Source organism: Akebia trifoliata, chromosome 2, assembly GCF_017979445.1.
Source record: "Akebia trifoliata isolate Shusen 1 chromosome 2, ASM1797944v1, whole genome shotgun sequence".
In the NCBI taxonomy this organism is placed as follows: Eukaryota; Viridiplantae; Streptophyta; class Magnoliopsida; order Ranunculales; family Lardizabalaceae; genus Akebia; species Akebia trifoliata.
Window position 1 is genome coordinate 20,805,713 of NC_141376.1, and position 23,930 is coordinate 20,829,642.

At 32.2% G+C, this 23,930-nt stretch overlaps 1 protein-coding gene across 7 annotated transcripts in view; it reads right to left on the minus strand.

The window, feature by feature from the left end:
- Positions 1–4,000: 4,000 nt before the first annotated feature.
- The window catches only part of LOC147409894 (uncharacterized), a 45,407-nt gene continuing 25,477 nt past the window's right edge, over positions 4,001–23,930 (minus strand). Inside the window, exons 22-39 of one of the 7 annotated variants that reach the window (XR_015175460.1) lie at positions 23,712–23,821; positions 21,950–22,001; positions 20,521–20,605; positions 19,252–19,338; positions 18,021–18,160; positions 17,523–17,552; positions 16,866–16,908; positions 16,704–16,768; positions 15,889–15,940; positions 13,770–14,655; positions 12,804–12,855; positions 11,875–12,680; positions 11,650–11,758; positions 10,538–10,620; positions 7,405–9,231; positions 6,891–7,264; positions 5,471–5,553; positions 4,001–4,451 (exon numbers count right to left, since the gene is read on the minus strand). The gene's annotated coding sequence lies outside the window, so the exon portion shown is untranslated. Of the gene's footprint in view, positions 4,452–5,470; positions 5,554–6,890; positions 7,265–7,404; positions 9,232–10,537; positions 10,621–11,649; positions 11,759–11,874; positions 12,681–12,803; positions 12,856–13,769; positions 14,656–15,888; positions 15,941–16,703; positions 16,769–16,865; positions 17,054–17,491; positions 18,161–19,251; positions 19,339–20,520; positions 20,606–21,447; positions 21,531–21,949; positions 22,002–23,711; positions 23,822–23,930 lie in introns of those variants that run through there. The other 6 variants (XR_015175459.1, XR_015175458.1, XR_015175457.1 and 3 more) reach the window with 6 other exon arrangements.

The window sequence follows — 23,930 nt, forward strand, 5'->3', positions numbered from 1 at the left end:
CCATGGGATATAAGAGATATCCTTTTATGTATAAGGGCATACTTGTCAATGTCCAAAAAAATGAAGGGTATACTTGTCCGTGCCGAAAAAAACTAAGTGCTTACTGCTTCAACACTTTTTTTCAGCATCAAAATAGTGCTGAATTTTTTTTCACTTATTTTCAGCAATAAGCACTGAAAATATGGAGAAAACAAAAGCGCTATTTTGACAAAAAGTGCTGAATTTTTTTTTTCAACAATAAGCATTGAAAAATAGAGCAAACAAACACCCTACGTCAATTAGTGGTTGACATGGTTTCATTCCACGCCAGGGAGATGTGAGGTCCAACCTGAGGTCACTCCAACATTACTCAATATTTAATGTGTTTGCTTCTTGTCCAAAAGTAACCAATTGAAAATTCTGTTATAATTATTGTGCGGGTAAGACACTTATTTTATTTATGTACCTACCTCATGTCTTGTTCTTTCTTTCTAACATGGTAGCTCTTGTTCAAAATGAAAAAATAAAGACACAACAAACTGAATGCTAAGGAACCAAAAATATATATCTGAGAGAACTCTTAAGTTGCAAGCAAATGATCAAAATTAAAGTTTGCATGGTAGAGCACTCAATTTCTTATCAACAACAAAATAGGTTCAATGCCAATAGGAAATCCATGCGAAGACCCAACAAATCAATCCCACCCAAGCTATGATGCCAAGAAAATTAGACACAGACAGAGTGTCAAATGAAAATAATTAATAACTGCAGAAATAATTATCAAATCGTATCAACATGAAACAGATTTAATAACCTTTTTGGCCTAAAATAAACCAGAGACCAGAACCAATGATTTATATATGGAGATAAAATCTAATTATTGTAGAGAAAATGACCCAAAGAGACCATAAGTTGGTAGTATGGTTGGTTGTAGGGTTGTTCATGCACCAGTTAGGGTGCTACGTACAAAGGTATACCTGAAAATGCACCAGGTTCAGTATAGCTAAGCTTAAAAGCACCGAGGACTTTGAATCTATGAACTATCTATGGAATGATATTTTTGGAGTAGTTTGAAAACACTCACAAAGAGTGCCTAAGGAAAATATGGATTTTACAAACCAAAAGGCTTCAACACTGAAATATGTACCAGTCTTTGAACTTTGAAAAGTATAATGCAAATAGATGCTCAATTTCAAGATGTATGCATTATGAACTTGAGCACGTAATTGATTGGAGATTACCATGAAAGGCACATTTCGAAGTTAATCGCAAAGTTGTACCATAAACAGAAACAGATAAATGAGCAACAACTAAATAGATAATTTTATATGGGTAACTCAACAATAATTGTGATTAAACAGGTATATAAGCAAGATTATAATCATAAGTGGACTCCCTTTACAATACATTAAAGTTACAATTTATAATTAAAGCTGTTACATTAGGCATCAATAGATGAATTTAAAATCTAAATGAGACATTCATTGCAAACCAATAAATGTGCTGGAATTGCACGTAAGGGATACCCTCAGCAAACACCCCATATTACTAGGGTGTCCCAATCCAAAAAAAAATAGAACAGGTAAGATCAGATGGCCACAAAAGTTGCATTTGATAATGCATTCATTCAGTTCATTTAGGATTGAGACAAAAATGATTGAGGAACAAGATTCATTCAGTCAATCCCAATACTTTGGGCAAGGATTCTATGATGATGATGATAACACGACGACAATTATTATGATGAGGACACAACAATGATGATGAATGAAATGGTTCATCACCATCATCAAGGACCTATCCCAAAGATTTGGTGTCACTAAACCGATATTGTTTTTTAATCAAAGTCTGTCAAGAACTACATCCTTTTGTTATTTAAAATGAGTTCTTATACTAGGGTATTAATTTAACTAAGCCTCTTCTCAGTCTGTCTCTCTGTGTTTCTACTAGTCTTCAATCTAGAGTTGTTTTGATTAGTTTATGAGATTTCAGGGTTCCAACAAAACAAACCATTCTAGGTTATTCTACTTCCTTGATAAAATAAATGGAGTTCAAGCCCTTAATAGATCTCACTGTATCGGACAGAACATATCCTTCAATCTTTATCCATCATCTTCGAAAATTCCTCCACCTTGGAAGAAACCCAAGAGTGTAACTGAAAATTAACTAAAAAAACATAAATTTATGGAACATTAAATGGGATTATGGTTTCATGAATTTGTAAAATAATACAAGAAAATTACATTAGTATTCAAGGATGGCCAACTGGGAAATATTTCATTTTCCATTTTATGTTCACATCCCAACCAATTATAGAACTTCTTTTACATCATTTAGGCTAAACATAAAAATTTACAGAGATACCTTCTTGTTTCACCATTTATCACACAATTCCATGAGACCCCACCCATTTACTCTTGCAACCTTTACAAAAGGTGTAAAATGAACAAATTATAAAGAAGCATATTAAAGAGAACCAGAAACCCATCATAATAACACATGTAGATAAATTTAGACTTTTAGGCCTTTTTTGCATATATAATGAATATAATCAGAGAGTAATTAGAAAAATGCCCTTAATGAATTGACTATAGCAATCAATATAACAGTAGGCGCTACAAGGTACAGGCCATACCCCAGCTGCAGATCAAGCAGTTCAAGAGGCTATAGATGTAAGGCAATCTCGATATGCAGTTCAAGTTGTAGATCAAGCAGTTCAAGAAAGAATGGAGATGAGATTCTAATAGAAAAAAATGATCTTACTAAAAAGATTCAGAAATGCAAATATCAACTAAAAAAAAATTTAAAACTCACCCTAGAACCTATAAATGTTGACATTTTCTTCCACAAACAAAACAGGGAAGGGGTTTCACATGTATATTTCCAAAAAATAGGGAACAAACAAATGGAGATTTAGAGTAGGTTTGCAGACTGTTTCGTAAATGGAGATCTTGACTTGTGACGATTTCTCCAGCCAGGCCCTAGTTTTGTCACGACGATGAGAGTTTTTGTTCTTCAAATTGCAAATTAAAATAACATGAAAATGGTTGGGAAATGAAAAATATGAGATATTATAGCGGAAATTATTATCTGCCACTATATCTGTGGTGTCAAAGTGGCGCCAAACACATTTTCACGACATTAATTAGCACCATAGAATTCTTCATAATATGATATCTACGATAAGATTATCTATATACAAAGACAAATTATGTAATCTACACATCTTGACTCTTTTACTGAGGCGAATATATGGACTCAACGAGAAAATTACCAATCAATTGCCTAAAATGGTGATGAGATGGGGGAGGGAGCACCAGCTCCTTCTCAATCGAGTTCTTGTCTTGCTGGATAAAATGCCATCATATTGTTGGGAATTTTACCATCAGCATATTTTGAAGTGAAAAATATAATCTAAAATGCCTAAAATGAAGCATGCATTTGCTTCGAGAAGCAACTTGATACGTGTCAGAACTCAACAGTATTTGGTTCAACCTCATCGAAGAAATGTTATATTAGTGTCAAAAAATTAATAAAAATCAAGTCATCCCAGTGGGTCCGAAACATAAAGTAGTACCTTCAATTGGATGAAATTGAACTAGAACCTTCAATTGGATGTTCATCATATAGAAGAAGATCTTCGAAGGAATCTAATAAACTGGCATCAATTGATCAAAGAATTGATTCATGGACGCTTTAACCAAGATCGGAAGTTAGAAACTAATCAATAACAAATTTCTTCCAACAAGCAAGTTTAGAAACAGAGAAACAAGAAACCATACCTACAAAGCCCTTTAAAACAAACCAAACCAAAACAGCATCTATTTTCTTAGAAAAAGGTGTGCAACAATGATAATAATAAAAAAAAGATAATTCTGAAGTTTAATAAAATATAGAGATCTCATATTTATGAAAAAAACAAGCTTACTAGCTAGATGTCTGCCTGAGGAAAATAGAAAGTGCACCCTCCTTCACGATGCACCGTCAGAAGAGGACCAGCACAAGCATACCAAAGCTCCATGTAAAAACACAAAGTAACAGAGATATCAGAACCACGATGATTTTATTAGTAATGACAATAGGCTGCACACCAAGAAAAGAATCGAATAATGTATTTCAAATTGAAAACACACACACACAGAAATAGATAACAAAAATTGTCATTGCATGAGATTATCAATATGAATTCAAAAATCAGAGAGACTAGTTCAGAAGCATTCTAATAATCATATAGCAGAACGTATTAGAAGCTTCCCTAATATATTTCTTTTTAATTTGATAGTGTCTACGATGATGAGGTTGATTGAGATTAAAAGTAAGGAAGATTCTGAAGAAAAACAGTTATACACATTCACATAGGCATGAAAAATTCAAAGAAAAAGTAGTTGTCATCAATTGCCAAAACATCTTCAAATGATACCTTGTGAGATTCAAAACCAACCACCACCATTCTCTATATGCAATGACAATAACTGCATAAAAGAAAAGAGTTGAGTAATGGATTTCAAAATACTTGTCACATGAGATTATCATTGAGCATTTCAATATCGAAGGAGGATTACAACATTTAACCTTATATATCATGCTTCAATATCAAGTTTACTGAAGGTCATTTTAATTGATAGAAGAAGATTAGTTTAATTTTTAGTATTGATTGAGATCAGAAATAACTAAGAGTCTGTGTAGTATACTTTTTTACACTACAAAGTTGACCCCAATCCATTGGTAATACATTCATACAATTCATTTAAGATTGATAGGCATGGCTTTTGACAAAAATGAATTGAGGAACAAGATTCATTCAATCAATCTCAATGTTTTGGCCAAGGATATGATGAAGTCGATGATGATGACAATGACGACGACCAATGACAACAACAATAACGATGATGATGACAAATGACGATCATAGATAATGAATAATGAGTATCATCATCATCAAGGACCTATCCCAAAGATTTGGGTTCATTAAACAAATCTTGTTTTTTTTCTCAAAGTCTATCAAGAGTCATATCCTTATGTTATTTAAAATGAGTTCTTATACACACTTAGTGTAGAAAATCAATAAAAAAAACATGAGGATCTCTGTTTCTACTAGCCATCAATCAACAATTTCGATTAGTTTATGATATTTTGGGCTCCAACACAACAAACTATTCTCGGGTTATTCAACTTCCCTGATAAAGAAATAGAAGAAGCCCTCGATGGATCTCACTATACCAGACATAACGTATCATTCAATTTTTACTCATCATCTATGCAAATTCCTCCATCTTGGATGAAATCCAGAATAGTATAATTGAAAATTAACTTTAAAAAAAATATAAATTTATGGATAAATTTACATGGGATTATTATAGGATGAAATTTGAAAAAAGTTCAACTTTTTTTTTATAGGTGTTCAATTCCAATAAGACCCATCAATTTCACTAATTTGTAAAATTATAAAAAGACTTAGAAGAAATAACATTAACAACAGTGAGAATCAAACCTTATCTCTCTCATAAGATTTTGGTTATTAATATCCTGGATCGACCAATTTAAACTTCTTTCTCCTTTGTCTCTCACTCATATCTACTTCACCAATATAATTATAATTAGGTTTCAATCCAAAAACTTAACCTAGTTACTTGAACGCAGAAAATATAGTAATGAAAATTTGGAAACTCTCCACCTTACAAAAATCAAAGAAGCTTGCGAAATGAGATTGAGAAGAACATTTCAATTTTATTAAAAACTAAATTAGATTCAGTGGATTATCACTGAGCATTCCAAAAACATAGAAATTGTTTAGAGAACAATAAACAAAAAGGATCGACAAAAAGCACAAAGGAAATTGTGAAATCTGAAAATAATAATTCAATTTTATAGTAGGAAAAAAATGAACATCTTGCACAGAAGATAAGTGCATTAGAAAACAAGCGAACTAAAAAAATGTACATCTAGAGTAACAACCATGGTCCTGTTAACTCATAGATGGGGAGCTACAATTGCATCTAAGAAACCACTACAATAAAAAATAAATAAAAAATAAAAAGTAACAAAAACAAAAAAGAAAAAAAGAAAGAAATGCATAGACCCCATAATTTTGCTAAATTTAAGCAAAATATATAAAACATAACAGAAAGAGGCCTAATGAAATATCCACCAACATATTACCATAATAATAGTTTTAAATAACCACACAGAAACAAAATTATCAATTAGCCACACATGCAATTTACTATCAATAATTACTATCATCCACCTCATTGAAACCCCCAATCATTAAAGCTGTGACATTAGTAGCATAATTGTTGGATATTGTTAATAGGAAAGTGAAATATAGTAATATATATTTTAAGAAAGAGAGAATAGATAGAGCAAGAACCACATATCGTAATAAATTATGAGATCATAACCACTTTATCATTGTGGTTAGTAAAGGAACTTGAGTTTCATATTGAAGGTTTACTATATTAAAAACGTAACAAATCAATATTTTACATAATGCATGCCAAAGACCAATGATTTCATAAACCATGCAAAAGTATGTTTTAAACAACATTTGAGATTTTTCCTTAAGGCTCGCCATGGAGGGCTTCACAAAATTGCACTACACCTCACGAAAATCGAAATGACACATTTATTACAGAGATACCTTCCTATTTCACCATTTATCACACTATTCCACAAGACCCCACCCATTTGCTCTTGCAACCTTTACAAAAGGTGTAAAATGGATAGATTATAAAGAACCATATTAAAGAGAACTAAAAACCTATCATAATAACACATGTAGATAAATTTAGACTTTTAGGCCTTTTTTTGCATTTATAGTGAATATAATGACAGAGTAATTGGAAAAAAGCCCCTAATGAATTGCTATAGCAATCAATATAACACTAGGTGTTACAAGGGACAAGCCATACCCCGACTGTAGATCAAGCAGTTCAAGAGGCTGTAGATGTAAGGCAATCCCAAGAATTGTTCTGTTGATCGATTCCTTATGATTCTCTTAAAGCTGGATATGTAAAAGGTTAAAGAAAATATTAATGCTTGTGATGAGATATGGATTTTTCTTTTTTCCCTTCATATATGTTCAAGTCTCTTACTAAACAAAGAGAGATAAAAAAAGATCAAGGTTGAATGGAACTTACATTAGTAACAGAAACAACACAAACAAAAAGAGGTACCTTGAATAAGCAAAATGAACATTGGAGAGTAACTACACACCTGCGCCAAGATCAAGAGGCTTCTTGGTTGGTCATTTTGTAGACTCACATGGCTGAGTATAGGAAGAAAACTAGGCAAATAACCACACAAAAAAAAAAGAACGAAAGAGAAAAAAGTAAGGTCTTTCCTTTGAATCTAAAAAAGGAGCAATTAGCGTCCATCCAAATGAATTCGGATAAATTTAACAAGGCATATTTAAGAAAATTTTACCTGAATTTTAGTGATCAAAGCATCCATTTGTTGTGAAACAGAAAAAAGATTCTTCTCCTTATCTAATGATAGGATGGGTTTTGGGATTGCATTTGTAATGAGAAGATAAAGAGTTTTTTGCTTGGTCAAAGGTTTGTACTGAAACAACATTCAAATATCCTAGATTAATAAATCGTAGACCATAATATAAAAAATAAAAAAGAATCAAACAAGAAGAGATCTACTAGAATTTTCATACTTTTAATGGTTTGTTCAACATATCATAGTTTTGGATGAAGAAAATGGGATTTGAGTTGTAGAGCAAATCGGATTTGAGTTATAGAGAAAATGGGATTTTAGTTTTTAGCTCTCTTGTAATCATAAATTTGGGTTTTCCGCTCCAAAGCACATTTAAACTAAAAAGACATGAAATAACAATTTTATTGGCAAAATAAAAAAATCTATAATAGTAGTGATACAAAAAAAAATCAAGATAGAACGGAGATGAGATGCTAGTAGAAAAAAATGATCTTACAAAAAAGATTCAGAGATGCAAATATCAAAAGAAATTTCAACTAAAAAAATATTTAAAAATCACCCTAGAACCTATAAATGTTGACATTTTCACCCACAAACAAAAAAGGGAAGGGGTTATGCATGTATATTTCCAAAAAATAGGGAACGGAAAAATGGAGATTTTGAGTAGGTTTGCAGACTGTTTCGTAAATGGAGATCTTGACCTGTGACGATTTCTCTAGCTAGGCCCTTGTTTTGTCACGACGATGAGTTTTTGTTCTTTAAATTGCAAATAAAAAGGATATGAAAATGGTTGGGAAAAGAAAAATATGAGGTTGTATGGCTGAAATTATTATCTGCCCTATATGTGTGGTGTCAAAGTGGTGCCAAACACATTTTCGCGATAATAATTATCGCTGCAAACTTCTTCATATTATGATATCCGCCACAAGATTATCTATGTACAAAGACAGGTTATGCAATCGGCAGCTCTTGATTCTTTTACTCAGGCAGATTTATACTCACAGAGAAAATTATCAGTCAATTGCCTAAAAGGGTGATGAGATGGGGGAGAGAACACCAGCTCCATCTCAACCGAGTTCTTGTCTTGTTGGATAAAATGCCATCATATTGTCAGGAATTTTACCATAAGCATATTTCAAAGTAAAAGTATAATCTAAAATGCCTAAAATGAAGCATGCATTTAGGAAGCAACTTGATACGTGCAAAAACTCAACAGTATCCGATTCAGCCTCATCGAAGAAATAATATATTAGTGTCAAGAAATTAATAAAAACCAAGTCATCCCAGTGGGACCGAAACATGAAAAACCCTACAAACCCTTATGCTTATAAAAAATGAGATTGAAGTAGTACCTTCAATTGGATGTAAAATACAAGATCTTCGAAGGATGGTAATAAACTGGCGTCAATTTATCAAAGAACTGATTCATGGACATAGAAGAAGATCTTTGAAGAAAGGTAATAAACTAGCATCAGAACTGATTCGTGGACGCTTCAACCAAGATCGGAAATTAGAAAATAATCAATAACAAATTCTTCCAACAAGCAAGTTTAGAAACAGAGAAACAAGAAACCATACCTAAAAAGCCCTTTAAAACAAACCAAACCATAACAACATCCATTTTCTAAGAAATAGGTGTGTAACAATGAACAAAAAAAGAAGATAATTCTGAAATTCAATAAAATACAGAGATGACAAATTTCTAAAACAAACAAGCTTACAGCTAGATATGTCCCTAAGGAAAATAGAAAATGCACTCTCTTTCACGATGCACCGTAGCATGAGGACCAGCACAAGCATGCCAAAGCTCTGTGCAAAAACATTAAATAACAAAGATATCAGAACCACCATGATTATTTCAGTAATGACAATAGGCTGCACAATAAGAAAAGAATCAAATAATGTATTTCAAATTGAAAACACACACACATACACATACAAAAATAGATAACAAAAACTGTCATTGTATGAGATTATCAATATTAATTCAAAAATTAAAGAGACTACTTTAGAAGCATTCTAATAACCATATAGAACTGATTAGGAGCTTCGCTAATATATTTCTTTCTAATTTGATCTTGTCTACGATGATGAGGTTGATTGAGATTAAAAGAATCGAAGATTCAAAAGAAAAACGGTTATACAAATTCATAGGTATGAAAAATTCAAAGAAAAAATTAATCATCATTAATTGCATAAAGAGCTTCAAACAATACCTCATAAGATTCAAAACTAATCACCACCATTCTCTATATGCAATGACAATACAAAAAAATAGTCTAGTAATGGATTTCAAAAAACTTGTCACATGAGAATATCATTGAGCATTTCAATATTGATGGAGGATTGCAACATTTAACCTTATATATCATGCTTCAATATCAAGTTTACTTTTAGTAAAGTCACTTTAATTGGTAGAAAGAAGATAAGTTTAATTTTTAGTATTGATGAGATAAAAAATAAATAAGAGTCTGTGTAGTATACACACTACAAAGTTAACCCCAATCCATTGATAATGCATTCATACAATTCATTTAAGACCGATAGACATGGCTTAAGACAAAAATGAATTGAGGAAAAAGATTCATTCAATCAATCTCAATGTTTTGGCCAAGGATTTGATGATGATGATAATGATGATGACTATGACCAATGACAATGACGATAATGATGATGATGACGAAAGATGATGACAAATGACGATCACAGACGATGAATGCTGAGTATCATCATCATCAAGGACTTATCCCAAAGATTTGGGATCACTAAACAAATCTTGTTTTTTTATCCAAGTTTGTCAAGAGCCGTATCCTTTTGTTATTTAAAATGAGTAATACACACTTAGGGTAGAAAATAAATAAATAAAAATATGAGAATCTCTGTTTCTACTAGCCTTCAATCTACGGTTACGATTAGTTTATGAGATTCTAGGTTCCAACAAAACAAACTATTCTCGGGTTATTCAATTCCAATACGAACCATCAATTTCACTCATTTGAAAATGTTCAACTTTTTTTATAGGTGTTCAATTACAGTAAGAACCATCAATTTCACTAATTTGTAAAATTATAAACAGAGTTAGAAGAAATAATATCAACAAGAGTGAGAATCAAACCTTCTCTCTCTCAAAGGATTTTGGTTATTAATATCCTGGACTGACCAATCCAAACATTTTTCTCCTTCGTCACTCATTCATATCTACTTCACCAATATAATTATAATTAGGTTTCAATCAAAAAACTTAACCTAATTACCTGAACGCATAAGATAAAGTAATGAAAACTTGGAAACTCTCCACCTTACAAAAATCAAAGAAGCTTGCGAAATGAGTTTGAGAAGAACATTTCAGCTTTAATAAATACTAAATTAGATTCAGTGGATTATCACTGAGCATTCCAAAATCGTAACACAGAAATTGTGAAGCGAACAATAAACAAAAAGGATAGGCAAAAGCACAAAGGAAATTGTGAAATCTGAAAATAATTATTCAATTTTATAGTAGGAAAAAAATGAACATCTTGAGTAACAACCATGGTATTGTTAACTAATAGATAGGAAGTTACAATTGCATCTAAGAAACCAACACAATAAACAATAAATAAAATAAAAAATGACAAAAACAGAAAAGAAAGAAAGAAAGAAATGCATAGATCCCATTATTTTATTGAACTTATGCTAAATATATAAAACATAATAGAAAGAGACCTAACGAATTTTCAATTGCAACAAAATTTTCAATTAACCACACATGCAATTTACTAGCATCCATGTCATTGAAACCCAAAAATCAACAAACCACTCAATGTAATAACTATTCAATTGCAAAGGCAAGTCAACGGCAATAAAACAACCACTTATGCCGATTTAAATGTGTTTTGTCTCTAGATTAGTCTAAATTATAAAGAAAACATCATTGGGAGGCTATGTGAGAGTACAGACCACCTTACATATTTCTCCCAATCACCATTTAACCTGCTTAAGAAAAATTCACCAACAATAAAAAAAATTGTCAAAGAAAAGAACATGAGGAATTTTTTAATTATTATATATGTGACCAAAATCACTAGGAACGCTCTATCTGGAAGAGTCCTCATGCTACGAAGAATTACTGATGACTAAGTTATGACTACTTAATTTATCATCACTTAGAAGATTACGAGCATTGCTGTTCTAAGCTAAAAACATTCAAAAGGGAAGAAACATTAATTATGCGATCAAGGATCTCACTTTCGGGACTAGCAGCAAAGGATCCAATTGCTGAAGTAAGTTTTTTGGTCCCTTCACCCTTCCAAGATGCGTCACAAATACCTTAGCTACAATAGTTGCTACAGGAAATCTAAGGATTGGAAGATACGCAATAAAAGAAGTGTCTGAGACCAAAATCTTTTTCGATTGGGAAGCACCAAATGTATGTATTGACTATTTCACAAGTTAAAAGGAGAAAAAAATTACCCTGGCCTCCAGAATCCAGATCATCCAAATCTTGTAAGAAAATAGGATTTTAACTGCAACACATTAACAACCTAATTGAGCAATTCCTTTAGAAAACTTTTGAAATTTGGAATCATGTTGTCAAGATATTTTACCGGGTCCTGCAAAAAAGAATGGAAATATTAATTCATCCGGTAAACTGGAATATGAATTTAGAAATTTTAAAGAAAGGGGTAAGAAAATCTATCTCGATGATGTGCCGAATTAGTGCATATACTAAATTTGTATAAGATGGAGGCTGACCAACAAATAGTTGATACTTGGTTATGCCCCACAATCAACTAATTTTCAGTTCATGCTATAGCACTTATGAAGTTGAAGGAGACTCAAAGTGATGAACTAGTTTGTATGAATCTGTGGAAATCTAACATAGGAGCCCAACCCCTAGAAAAGGTACATTGAAGAAGACTCAAATAGGGGGTAATGTTACCATCTCTGTAAAGAAGAGCCACATGGCTGCAGGCCAGAATGTAGTGCCTGGGTAACATACATCAGCAAAGATGTTTGCTAAAATGCCTAATAGAGAGATGACCAAGGGATATCATGTGGATGGTAGCAAGAAGAATAAGGAGGGAGCTAAAACCTAGGCTGCAATGGTTAGTGGGAAACATGCAGCTGGGAAAGCAGAGGCGAACATGAGCTACCTTGAGCCAAAAAAACAAGATGGGAAAGTAGTCATCAACTTCCAAGCCCAAGATCAGGAAGAGGGTGAAGCTTTATGGAGAGACTGCTTGGTTGGCCATTTTCATATATGTTCAAGTCTCTTACTAAACAAAGAGAGAAAAAAAAAAAATCAAGGTTGAATGGAACTTACATTGGTAGCAGAAACAACACAAACAAAAAGAGGTACCTTGAATAAACAAAATGAACATTGGAGAGTTACTGCATACCTGCCCCAAGATCAAGAGGCTTCTTGGATGGCCATCTTGTGGACTCGCATGGCTGAGTACACGAAGAAAACAAAGCAAATAACCAAAAATAGAACGAGAAAAGAAAAAAGTAAACTCTTTCCTTAGAATCTAAAAAATGAGCAATTAGTGTCCATCCAACTAAATTTGGATAAATTTAACAAGGAAGGTAATAAACTAGCGTCAATTGATCAAAGAACTGATTTGTAGACGCTTCAACCTAGATTGCAAGTCAAAAACTAATAAATAACAAATTTATTCTAACAAGCAAGTTTAGAAACAGAGAAACAAGAAACCATACCTACAAAGCCCTTTAAAACAAACCAAACCAAAACAACATCAATTTTCTTAGAAACAAGCACACACAAAAAAGACAATTTTGAAATTCAACAAAATACGGAGATTTAAAATTTCTGAAACATTCGAGCTTACCAACTAGATATGTCCTCCGGAGGAAAATAGGAAATGCACTCTCCTTCACGATGCACCGTCGGAGGAGGACCAGCACAAGCATACCAAAGCTCCATGTAAAAACACAAAGTAACAGAGATATCAGAACCACGATGATTTTATTAGTAATGACAATAGGCTGCACACCAAGAAAAGAATCGAATAATATATTCGAAATTTTATAAAAAACAACACACACACACACACATACACACTGAGAAATAGATAACAAAAATTGTCATTGACTAAGATTATCAATATGAATTCAAAAATCAGAGAGATTACTAAAGAAGCATTCTAATAACACTATAGCAAAACCAATTAAAAGCTTCTCTAATATATTTCTTTCTTATTCGATCTTGTCTATGATGATGAGATTGATTGAGATGAAAAGAATGGAAGATTCAAAAGAAAAACGATTATACAAATTCATAGGTATGAAAAATTCAAAGAAAAAAGTAATCGTCATCAATTGCTAAAAACCTCTTCAAACAATACCTCGTCAAATTCAAAACCAACCACCACCTTTGTCTATATGCAATGACAATAGCTGCATACAAGAAAAGAGTCCATTAATGGATTTCAAAATACTTGTCACATGAGATTATCACTGAGCATTTCAATATCGAAGGAGGATTGCAACATTTAACCTTATATATCATGCTTCAATATCAAGTTTACTTTTAGTAAGGTCATTTTAATTGATAGAAAGAAGATTAGTTTAATTTTTAGTGTTGATTGAGATCAGAAATAACTAAGAGTCTTTGTAGTGTACTTTTTTACACTACAAAGTTGGTCCCAATCCATTGATAATGCATTCATACAATTCATTTAAGACTAATAGGCATGGCTTTGGACAAAAAGGAATTGAGGAACAAGATTCATTCAATCAATCCCAATGTTTTTGGCAAAGTTTTGATGAAGATGATGATGATGACGATGATGACCAAAGACAACGACAATAATGATGATGATAATGAATGATGTTGACGAATAACGATCACAGATGATGAATGATGAGTATCATCATCATCAAGGTTATATACCAAAGATTTGGGGTCACTAAATAAATCTTGTTTTTTTATCGAAGTCTGTCATGAGCCATATCCTTTTGTTATTTAAAATGACTTCTTATACACACTTAGGGAAAAAAATTAATATATAAAAAAACATAAGGATTTCTCTTTCAACTAGTCTTCAATCTACGATTTCAATTAGTTTATGAGATTCTGGGTTCCAACAAAACAAACTGTTCTCGGGTTATTCAACTTCCCTGATAAAAGAAATAGAGAACAAGCTCTCGATAGATCTCACTGTATCAAACATAACGTATCCTTTGATTTTTACGCATCATCTCCGCAAATTCCACCACCTTGGACTAAACCTGGAAGAGTATAACTGAAAATTAACTTTTAAAAAAACATAAATTTATGAATAAATTTACATGGGATTATTAAAGGATGAAATTTGGAAAAAGTTCAACTTTTTTTTATAGGTGTTCAATTCCAACAAGAAAAATGAATTTCACTAATTTATAAAATTATAAACAGAGTTAGAAGAAATAACATCCACAAGAATGAGATTCAAACCTTATCTCTCTCGGAAGATTTTGGTTATTAATATCATGGATCGACCAATCCAACCAAACCTCTTTCTCCTTCATCTCTCACTCATATCTACTTCACCAATATTTTCAATAATTACTTGGTAGTTGATTCAAGTCCAACTTACCCAACAATAAATAATAAAAAATATTGTAAAATACTTAATGCGCCTACTTTTCTTTTGAAAGTTAGCTAATTGAAGATTTAGTAAAACTTATTGTGAGAGTAAGACATTTATTTCAATTATGTGCCTACCTAAACGTTTTATATCTTTCTCAAAAGGTAGTTGTTGTTCAAAATGAAGAAATAAAGGTACAGCAAGCTGAATCCAAAGGAACGATTCATAAAAAAAAATACTTATTATGTCCGCTTTTCTTCTGAAATTAAGCTCAATTGAAGATTTAGTTACAACTAAAGTCCTGATGAATGCACGCGGTTTTGGTATGCGGCTGACGTGGCAAGGGCACATAACCATAAATCTTTTTCATTGGGATACACAGGAAAAAGATGTGCAATTATGCGCCCATGCCACATATGCCGCGTAACAAAACCGTGTGCATTCATCATTATTCTTATAATTATTGTTGAAAATGAAGAAATAAAGGTACAACAAGTGAAATCCTAAAGAACCAAAACTATATATCAGAGAACTCTAAGTTGCAATTAAAATGGTCGAAATTAAGTTAGCATGGTAGAGCAGACCCAACAATCATTCCCATCCAGGTATGATGCCAGGAATAGATAACAAAAATATGAATTCATGAGATTATCAATATGAATTCAAAAATCAGAGAGACTATTTTAGAAGCATTCTAATAACCATATAGCAGAACTAATTAGCAGCTTCTCTAATATATTTCTTTCTTATATGAACTTGTCTATGATGATGAGGTTGATTGAGATTAAAAGTATGGAAGATTCAAAAGAAAAACGGTTATACAAATGCATAGGTATGAAAAATTCAAAGAAAAAAGTAATCATCATCAATTGCTTAAAACATCTTCAAAAAATACCTCGTGAGATTCAAAACCAACCACCACCCTTCTCTATATGCAATGACAATAGCTGCAAAAAAAGAAAAAAGTCGATTAATGGATTTCAAAATACTTGTCAAATGAGATTATCACTAATCATTGCAATATCGAAGGAGGATTGCTACATATAACCTTATATATCATGCTTCAATATCAAGTTTACCTTTAGTAAGGTCATTTTAATTGATAAAAAGAAGATTAGTACAATTTTTAGTGTTGATTGAGATCGGAAATAACTATGAGTCATTGTAGTATACTTTTTTACACTACAAAATTGGTCCCAATCCATTGATAATGCAATCATGCAATTCATTTCATAATAATAGGCATGGCTTTGGACAAAAATGAATTGAGGAACAAGATTCATTTAATCAATCCCAATGTTTTGGGCAAGGCTTTGATGAAGATGATGATGACGACGACGACGACGACCAATGACAACGACAATAACGATGATGATGATGACAAATGACGATCACAGATGATGAATGATGAGTATCATCATCATCAAGGACCTATCCCAAAGATTTGGGGTCACTAAACAAATCTTGTTTTTTTATCAAAGTCTGTCATGAGCCATATCCTTTTGTTATTTAAAATGAGTTCTTATACACACTTAGGGTAGAAAATTAATATATAAAAAAACATGAGGATCTCTATTTCTACTAGCCTTCAATCTACGGTTTCAATTAGTTTATGAGATTCTGGGTTCCAACAAAACAAACTATTCTCGGGTTATTCAACTTCCCTGATAAAAGAAATAGAGAACAAGCCCTCGATGGATCTCACTGTACCAGACATAACGTATCCTTCGATCTTTACGCATCATCTCCACAAATTCCTCTACCTTTGACGAAACCTGGAAGAGTGTAACAGAAAATTAACTTTAAAAAAAATATAAATTTATGAATAAATTTATATGGGATTCTTAAAGGATGAAATTTGGAAAGTTCAACCTTTTTTTGTAGGTGTTCAGCTCCAATAAAACCATGAATTTCACTAATTTGTAAAATTATAAACAAAGTTAGAAAAAATAACATCCACAAGAATGAGAATCAAACCATATCTCTCTCATAAGATTTTGGTTATTAATATCATGGATCGACCAATCCAAACCTCTTTTTCATTCATCTCTCATTTATATCTACTTCACCAATATAACTATAATTAGGTTTCAATTGAATGTAGAAGATAAAGTAATGAAAACTTGGAAACTCTCCACCTTACTAAAATCAAAGAAGCTTACGAAATGAGTTTGAGAAGAACATTTCAGCTTTGATAAATACTAAATTAGATTCAGTGGATTATCACTACATTTAATATCAATAATGAAATATCCACTAACATATTAACATAATAATAGTTTTAAATAATCACACAGAAACAAAATTATCAATTAACCACACATGCAATTTATTATCAATAATTACTATCATCCACCTCATTGAAACCCAAAACTCAACAGATCACTCAATGCAATAACTATTCAATTGCAAAAGCAAGGCAACGGCAATAAAACAATCACTTATGCCGATTTAAATGTGTTTTGTCTCTAAATTAGTCTAAATTATAAAGAAAATACCACTAGGAGGCTATGAGAAAGTATGGTCCACCTTAAATATTTCTCCCAATCAACATTTAACCTGCTTAAGAAAAACTCACCAAGAAAAAAAAATTGTCAAAGAAAATAACATGATTTTTTTTAATTATGATATATATGAACAAAATCATTAAGAACTGCCAATCTGGAAGAGTCCTCATGCTGCGAAGAATTTCTAATGACTAAGTTACGACTATCTGATTTATCATCACTCGGAAGATTACGAGCACTGCTGTTCTAAGCCAGTAACATTAAATATGCGATCAAGGATCGCACTTTCAATACTCGCAACAGAGGATCCAATTGTTGAGGTAAATTTTTTGGTCCCTTCACCCTCCCAAGCAGCGCCACAAATACTTTAGTTGCTACAATTGCTGCCAGGAAATCTAAGGATTGGAAGATACGCAAAAAAAGAATTGTCTGAGACCAAAATCTTTTTCGATTAGGAAGCACTAAATACGTATTGACTATTTCACAAGTTAAAAGGGGAAAAAGTAGAGAAAAACATTACCCTGGCCTCCAGAATCCAGATCATCCAAATCTTGTAAGAAAATAGGATTTTAACTTCAGCACATTAACCATCTTATTAAGCAATTCCTTTAGAAAGGTTTTGAAATTTGGAGTCATGTTGACTGGATATTTTATTGGTTCCTACAAAAAAGAATAGAAATATTAATTCATCGTGTAAACTGGAATATGAATTTAGAAATTTTAAAGAAAAGGGTAAGAAAATCTACCTCGATGATGTGTCGAATTAGTGCATATACTGAATAGAGGCTGACCAACAAATAGTTGATACTTGGTTATGCCCCACAATCAACTAATTTTCAATTCGTGCTATAGCATTTATGAAGTTGAAGAAAAATTAAAATGGTATATTTTCGATAGATACTTGGTAGTCGATTCAAGTCCAACTTACCCAACAATAAATAAATAAAAATACTATAAAATACTTAATGTGCCTGCTTCTCTTCTGAAAGTTAGTCAATTGAAGATTCAATAATAATTATTGTGTGAGTAAGACATATATTTAAATTATGTGCCTACCTTAATGTCCTCTATCTTTCTCAAAAGGTAGTTGTTGTTCAAAAATAAGAAATAAAGGTATAGCAAGCTGAATCCAAGGAAACAATTTGTTTAAAAAAAACACTTATCGTGTCCGCTTCTTTTCTGAAATTTATCCCAGTTGAAGATTCGGTTATAATTAAAGTCCTGATGATTGCACGTAGTAGGGTACGCGGCCAACGTGACAAGGGCACAGAACCATAAATTTTTTTCACTGTGACACATAGGAAAAATATGTGCAATTCTGAGCCCTTGCCACAAAGGCCACATACCAAAACCGTGTGCATTTATCATTATTCTTATAATTATTGTTCAAAATGAAGAAATAAAAGTACAACAAGCGCATTCCTAAGGAACAAAAAATATATATCAGAGAACTCTAAGTTGCAACTAAAAGGATCGAAATTAAGTTAGCATAGTAGAGTAGACCCAACAATCATTCCCTCCAAAGCTATGATGCCAGGAAAATTAAAACAGATAGAGAGGAAGAGATTCAAATGAAAAAAAAAAATATTTAATAAAATGGGAAACAATTACCGAATCGTATGAACATGAAACAGATTTAAGAACCATTTTGGATTAAACTAAACTAGAGACAAGGTTCAATGATTTATATATGGAGGTAGAATCTAATTATGGCAGAATGCAAAATAAGTTAGGAAAAAGTTGAGACATACCAAATGACCCCAAGAGACCATCAGTTGGCAGCATGGTTGGTTGTTGTTTACACACCAACAATTCAGGAGCCATGTACAAAGGAGTACCTGAAAAATGCACCAGGTTCAGTACTAGCTGGCTTAAAAGCACTAAGAACCGTGAACCAGTGAACTATCTATAGAATGATATTTCTAGGGTAGTTTGGAGACACTTACAAAGAGTGCCTAGGAAAATATGGATTTTACATACCAAAAAAGGCTTCAATACTGAAATATGTACTGGTCTTTGAACATTGAAGAGTATAATGCAAATAGATGCTAAATTTAAAGATGTATGCATCGTGAGCCTGTGCAAGTAAACAGTTGGAGATGTGATGAGAACATCAACCATCAAGTTGACTATGGAAGGTAGATTTTCCAAAGAACAAATCATACGCAATAAGATAAAGTAAAAGAAACTTACACATGACAAAGGTTTATACAGCGCAAGACGACAGTCTTTGTTTACATTACTGGGGTAAATAAAAAATTGCAAGGTTGTACCATAGACAGAAACATATAAATGAGCAACAACTAGCGAGATAGTTTTACATTGATCACTCAACAATAATTGTGGTTAAATAGGTATATAAGCATCATAATCATAATTGGACGCCTTGTACAATCATTAAAGCTACAGTTTATAATTAAAGTTGTGACATTAGTAGCATAATTGTTGGATATTGTTAATAGGAAAGTGAAATTAGAAATATAGTAATAAATTATGAGATCATAACCACTTTTTCATTGTCGCTAATAAAGGAACTTGAGTTTCATATTGAAGGTTTACAATACTAAGAACATAACAAATTAATGTTTTACATAATGCAGGCCAAAGATGAAGACCAAGGATTTCATTAACCCTAAAAAAGTATGTTTTAAACAACATTTGAGTTTTTTTCCTTGAGGCTCACCATGGAGGGCTTCCCAAAATTGCACAACGCCTTACTAAAATCCACATGAGACATTTATTACAAAGATACCTTCTTGTTTCACCATTGATCACACTATTCCACGAGACCCCACACTCTTGCAACCTTTACAAAAGGTGTAAAATGAACAAATTATAAAGAACCATATATTAAAGAGAACTAAAACTCATCATAATAACACATGTAGATAAATTTAGACTTTTTGGTCTTTTTTACAAATATAAAATGAATATAATGACAGAGTAATTGGAAAAATGCCCCTAATGAAAAGACTATAGCAATCAATGTAACACTAGGCATTACAAGAGACAAGCCATACCCCATTGCAGATCAAGAAGTTCAAGAGGCTGTAGATGTAAGGCAATCCCGAGAACTATTCTGTTGATTGATTCCTCACGATTCTCCTAAAATGAATATAATGACTGAGTAATTCGAAAAATGCCCCACAAGACTTGACTATAGCAATCAATGTAACATTAGGCATTACAAGGGGCAAGCCATATCCCGCTGCAGATCAACTAATTCAAGAGGCTGTAGATGTAAGGCAATCACAAGAACTATTCTATTGATCAATTCCTCATGATTCTCCTAAAGCTGGATATGTAAAAGGATAAAGAAAATATTAATACTTGTGATGAGATATGGATTTTTCCTTTTTCCCTTCATATATGTTCAAGTCTCTTATTAAACAAAGAGAGAAAAAAAGATCAAGGTTGAATGGAACATACAATGGTAACAGAAACAACACAAACAAAAACTGGTACCTTGAATAAACAAAATGAACATTGGAGAGTTATTGCACACCTACCCCAAGAGCAAAAGGCTTCTTGGTTAGACATTTTGTGGACTCACATGGCTGAGTACAAGAAGAAAACTAGGCAAATAACCAAAAATAGAAATGACAAAAGAAAAAAGTAAGCTCTTTCCTTAGAATCTAAAAAATGAGCAATTAGGGTCCATCCAAATAAATTCGGAGAAATTTAATAAGGAAGGTAATAAACTAGCGTCAACAACTAATTCGTAGACGCTTCAACCTAGATCGAAAGTCAAAAACTAATCAAAAACAAATTTCTTCCAACCAGCAAGTTTAGCAACAGAGAAACAAGAAACCATACTTACAAAGTCCTTTAAAACAAAACAAACCAAAACAACATCAATTTTCTTAGAAACATGCACACAAAAAATAGATAATTTTGAAGTTCAATAAAATATAGAGATTTCAAATTTCAGAAACAATCAACCTTACTAGTTAGATATGTCCTTTTAAGGAAAATAGAAAATGGACTCTCCTTCACGATGCATCGTCGCAAGAGGACCAACACAAGCATGCTAACGCTCCGTGTAAAAACACAAAATAACAGAGATATCAGAACCATCACGATTCTATTAGTAATGACACTAGGCTGCACACTAAGAAAAAAATCGAATAATGTATTTCAAATTTACAACACACACACATACACACATAGAAATAGATAACAAAAATTGTCATTGCATGAGATTATCAATATGAATTCAACAATCAGATAAACTATTTCAGAAGCATTGTAATAACCATATAGCAGAACTAATTAGAAGCTTCTCTAATGTATTTCTTTCTTATTCAATCTTGTCTATGATGATGAGGTCTATAGAGATTAAAAGTGTGGAAGATTCAAAAGAAAAACGGTTATACAATTGCATAGGTATGAAAAATTCAAAGAAAAAAGTAGCCGTCATCAATTGCTAAGAACATCTTCAAACAATACCTTGTGAGATTCAAAACCAACCACCACCCTTGTCTATATGCAATGACAATAGCTGCATACAACAAAAGAGTTGATTAATGGATTTCAAAATACTTGTCACGAGATTATCACTGAGCATTTCCATATCAAAAGAGGATTGCAACATTTAACCTTACATATCATGCTTCAATATCAAGTTTACTTTTAGTAAGGTCATTTTAATTGATAGAAAGAAAATTAGTTTAATTTTTAGTATTGATTGAGATCAGAAATAACTAAGACACTTTGTAGTATACTTTTTTACACTACAAAGTTGGTCCCAATCCATTGATAATGCATTCATACAATTCATTTAAGACTAGTAGGCAAATGCTTTGAAAAAAAAAATGAATTGAGGAACAAGATCCATTCAATCAATCCAAATGTTTTGGGCAAGGCTTTGATGATGATGACGACGACAACGACAATAACGATGATGATGATGAATGATGATGACGAATGACGATCACTAATGAAGAATGATGAATGTCATCATCATCAAGGACCTATCCCAAAGATTTGGGGTCACTAAACAAATCTTGCTTTTTTATTAAAGCCTGTCACGAGCCATATCCTTTTGTTATTTAAAATGACTTCTTATACACACTTAGGGTAGAAAATTAATATATAAAAAAACATGAGGGTCTCTATTTCTACTAGCCTCCAATCTACGGTTTCAATTAGTTTATGAAAGTGTAACAGAAAATTACCTTTTAAAAAAACATAAATTTATGAAGAAATTTACATGGGATTATTAAAGGATGAAATTTGGAATGTTCAACTTTTTTTATAGGTGCTGCTGATTTCCAATAAGAACCATGAATTTCAGTAATTTGTAAAATTATAAACAAAGTTAGAAGATAACAGCAACAAGAATGAGAATCAAACCTTATCTCTTTCAAAAGATTTTGGTTATTAATATCATGGATCGACCAATCCAAATCTCTTTCTCCTTCATCTCTCACTCATATTTACTTCACCAATATAATTATAATTAGGTTTCAATCTAAAAACTTAACCTTACTTGAATGCAGAAGATAAAATAATGAAAACTTGGAAACTCGTGGAGACCTTACTAAAATCAAAGAAGCTTACGAAATGAGTTTGAGAAGAACATTTCAGCTTTGATAAATACTAAATTAGATTTAGTGGATTATCACGAAGCTAAATATATAAAACATAACAGAAAGAGACCTAATCAAACATCCACTAACATATTCATATAACAATAGTTTTAAATAATCACACAGAAAGAAAATTATCAATTAACCACACATGCAATTTACCATCTATAATTACTATCATCCACCTCATTGAAACCCAAAACTCAACTGACCACTCAAAACAATAACTATTCAATTGCAAAAGCAAGTTAACGGCAATAAACAATCGCTTATGCCGATTTAAATGTATTTTGTCTCCAGATTAGTCTAAATTATAAAGAAAATATCACTGGGAGGCTATGAGAAAGTACGGACCACCTTACAAATTTCTCCCAATCACCATTTAACCAGCTCATGGAAAACTCACCAACCATAAAAAATTGTCAAAGAAAAGAACATGATATTTTTTAATTATGATATATATGAACAAAATCTTTAAGAACTGTCAATCTTGAGGAGTCCTCATGCTGCGAAGAATTACTGAGGAATAAGTTACCGCTATCTGATTTAACATCACTCAGAAGACTACGAGCACTACTGTTCTAAGCTAGAAACATTAAATATGCGATCAAGGATCTCACTTTCGAGACTCGCAACAGACGATCCAATTGCTGAAGTAAATATTTTGGTCCCTCCACCCTCCCAAGCTGCGTCTCAAATACCTTACTTGAAGTAGTAGCTGCCAAGAAATCTAAGGATTGGAAGATACACAAAAAAAAAAATAAGAATTGTCCGTGACCAAAATCTTTTTCGATTGGGAAGCACCAAATACATATTGACTATTTCACAAGTGAAAAGGG